The following is a 4,208-nucleotide window of genomic DNA, read 5'->3' as shown; positions in this document are numbered from 1 at the left end:
AGAGAAGTATGCCAGGACAGGACAGTATGGCGGAAAATAGTTAATAAAAAGAGTGTCAGTAGAGTGAACGACGCCTGAAACAAAGACCTTGGCTATTAATGGGTCCAAGTGGGGAACCTTACATAACGGCTTCGTGAGGTTCTTCGCTTGGGGTGATTGCTAGAGAGATTGATCAGCAACCTGGTTCGGAGCAGTGTTGCGGAACGAACGTGTTATTTACATAAATAGCACGGAGAAAACACAGAATTTAAAATTGGGTAAAAAGTGAGTGAAAATTGGGTATAAATCCTCGACGGCATAGGAAAAATATTAAATGTTCTTAAAATAGAGCAATTTTTAAATTATAGATAGTAGTCATTCATAAATAAATGGCAAGAATTGCATTGCTAGCATGTTAAAACTTATGTTTTGTAAAAATTAACAAACTCAAAGCTTTAAGTAACATTAATCATGGAGTATTTTTAAATGCAGCTTATGATTTTGTTCTTGTTCTCTCTGTTAGATTTTATTAAACGTCATGTGGGAAAATGTCGTATTTATTTAGTGTAGAATTTCAAACAAATACGTAGAAAATAATTCAAAGGGAAAAGGAACATTTCACATCTACAGAGCTTTAAGTAACACGTAATTTAGAGATTACTCCCAGTCCATGAAGTGCAATATCTACAACGTATTGCTTGTAAAGATTGCCTCGCAGCATGGCAATTTTGGTTAGGCAGAGAGGCATATAATCCTAGGCTTCCTGAGTAACTTTGACATAGCGGATGGAAGAAAATATTTTTCAAATTTGTCTTTTTCATAAAACTGACAGTGGTAAAAAGACTTAAATTTATTTAGTAACATTTTTAAAAAGTATAGAGCATAGTACAAGAACACGAGGAAAATAATTTTATCCCTTCTAACCATCACTGGATATCTTTCGAATGGACGCACTGGATCAAACAGTTGTGCGAGTCATCTCGTTGTCGAAACATGATGCATTTTATATTAACAGTGATTATTGTGATTATTGTGATTATTGTTAATCGTTTATTGTGATAATTACCAGCACTCACGCTTTAATAACTTTGAAGATAAAATTTCTAAAGTAAGAGGCTTATAATATTTTAAAGAGAAAGTACTTTTGCGGGTTTAGAGAACGTAATTTTCCTGGAATTTAGTAAATATTACCATTTCACTTTGCAAAATGTGCAAGGAATATAATAAACGAAATTATTTTGGTTTGTAATATTTATTCAAGTCTACGAAAAATACGTTCAGAGTTAAAATGATGCATAAAAAAAATTTAAAAATTTAGCCCTTTACTTTATTCCGTGTTTTTAACTTTTTTCTTCATTTATAAACTGTTTCTTTTTATAAAATAATTTTGGATCTTTGAACTTTTTTCTCTAATGTAAAAATCGGATATATTAATGATGGTGGAGCTAAATAATATTTCTAGATTTAAGTATTTCTTGTAGAATTACTAATTCTGTAAAACCGAACAGGCCAGGTCAATTTTTGGCTCTCTTAGGCGAATGTCATTGTGTTTGAAACAGATGTTGCATCCCAAAGGTCTGGGGACCAAATACCTCCACCTTACACTTATCCTGAGAAACTATAACCCACCTGTCCATTTTACCAATTTTACCAATTTTACCAATTTTACCAATTGACCAATATTTTGAAAACCTACCCAAGATATTCGTAATTAGAGGCCTTTTTTGACCTTTTAAAAAAGAGTAATCTCGGCGACCTATTAGTTCATACAGAACTGATTGTAAAGAAATGTTATTAATTTAAAAAGTTCCGAATTGTTTTTAATATAGTAATATTTAATATAGTTTTTTCCTTGTAGTCCAATCGACCTCTTCACCTACTTCTAAGCGAGAGTCAACGAATTTTGGACTCATGTGCTAATCAGCAAACAGGTACGAATAACATTTTCTGTAAGCTTTCCTTTTCCTGCTAATTAATAGCATTGTTTAACTCTTGATTCGTATTTACAGAACATGTAAATTCAGGTCCACAAGATTTATTGTATACGAATCATGTGACACATGCCACTGCCGTTTGCAATGGGCTTCCAAGTGAACCATCAACGTTACTTTCTGACGGGCATTCGTATACGAATCTTGCTCCAAATCTTGCCTTTTTAAATGCAAGTCGAGGTCCCACACAACCAACAATAGAAACTACTCCTGCTTCTACATCGCCATCTCCGGCATTGCGAATTTGCGATAGCGATAGCGATTAGATATCAGTTAAAACTAAATCATCGTTTTATGTACAACGTGTCGACGTATTTACCATATACCTGCGGTCCATATAAAATTATTAATGCAAGTTCCCTTCCACAATATTCAGTTTTTTCCTCATGTTTGTCCCCCAATGCAACAGGTTTTGTAAAACTTGTAAATTGGATTAAGTTCAGCGATAAATATGTGAAACCCGGTGTCACAATAATGATAGCAGCAGAAAATGGACCAAAATTTTATACTGTACACTATTGCATTGTGCAAGATAATTACGGAGCGGTTTTTATCTCAGAGAAATTACAAAATGTTTACTACAATGATCACTTTCAAGCGTATGAAGTAGCTCATGAAACTGACAAGAAATGGAAGAGTTTGACCTGAAATAAATTGATTAAAGGTATAATTACCCATATTGGATGCGCATGTAACGGAGTAAATTAAATTGTTAAAAAATGGCTATAAATATATTAATATTTTATGCGAATTATGAATGTATATGTATTGATCGTATCATACACTAATGGAACCTTATTTTTATTTTTAGATAAATAAATGATCAAATGAAAAGTTAAATTACCAAGTCTTTTAAATTTCAATACCTCTTGAGATGAACTGAAATAATAACCGTGTCCATAGTACAAAATCCTCTAAAATTAGGCATAAGCTGATATATAAGCTCGTACATTTTACGATGAACCGAACATGCCCATGGTATAAGGTACTTATCGGTAAAGAAAAATAGGTAGTAAGGGAGGGCCGTCCTTCCTATTTAGTTTTATAAAAATTACTATGCTCATGGTATAAGGTACTGTCCGTCAAGGAATTGCGGGTAGTAGGGCAGGGCCATCCTTCCTATGTGCCAGTACAAAAATTACCATGCTCATGGCATAAGGTGCCGTTCGGTACGGTACTGCAGGTAGTAAGGGAGGGTCAGCCTTCCTATGTACCTCTACAAAAATTCCCATGCTACACAGTACGATATGGTATAAGGCACAGAATTTGTTTCGAAAATTATACGAATAATTACTCAAGTTTTCTGTTATTTAACGCTAAAAGTATTTATGAAAATTTCCAAAACGAGGCACATTAAAATATAATAACTACTATATTATTTTTCACTGGAAAGCCCACTGTGTCACCAATTTAGTAGAAATTATAGGAATTTTTACCAGAATTTCCTTTACAAATCCCCCGAGTTTTCTCTCCGTGCGATTAGTTGAATGTTGAAGTCAATAAGGCGAATTTTTTAAAAGCGAGTTGAATTATCAATTTGAAAAGTTATCTTTATAAGGTAAAAGAAGAATTTTTTTAGAAGCCAGTGGAATTAAAAAAAAAACAGTTTCAACCAAAAAAAGATGGCTTGAACAAAATAATTCAATTTTCAGTGAAATGGTCGTTTAAAAATAATAAAAGCGACTAAAAACCCTTACTCAAAACAGTTGCATTTTCAAGCCAAAAATACGAATTTTTCAGAAGAAATTCGAATTATCAGACTGGAAAATTAAATTTTTAACCAAAATAGATGAATTTTAAACAAAATAATGAAAGTTTCAGCCAGATAGTTAAACTGGAAACCTGCAAAGAAGAATTTTCAGACAAATGGTCAAATTTCTGAGCCTACAAATTAAATTGTCAACAAAATAAGATCACTTACAACGATGAAAGATACATTTTCAATCAAAAGTGATGACTATTCCTCAAAATAGTTGAATTTTCAGCAACAGAAAAAGTTCATTTTCAACTGAGAAAGATGAATGATTTCAACCTAAAAACGTGACTTGCATCATAAATTGTTTACTTTAAACTTTATCTTACACAAATATTCGAAGCTTTCAATTTCAAAATCTTAAGCATTCAATTGTTCCAATTTTTAAACTTAAAATTTTTCAACTATTACGATGTTTATTGCCGACTTGTACAATTTTCTAAAATTGATCGTTTGATACCAAATTTTTCGATATATTTCTATAA

The sequence above is a fragment of the Belonocnema kinseyi genome, chromosome 1 (assembly GCF_010883055.1).
Source record: "Belonocnema kinseyi isolate 2016_QV_RU_SX_M_011 chromosome 1, B_treatae_v1, whole genome shotgun sequence".
Taxonomy (NCBI): Eukaryota; Metazoa; Arthropoda; class Insecta; order Hymenoptera; family Cynipidae; genus Belonocnema; species Belonocnema kinseyi.
This window is presented reverse-complemented; position numbering follows the sequence as displayed.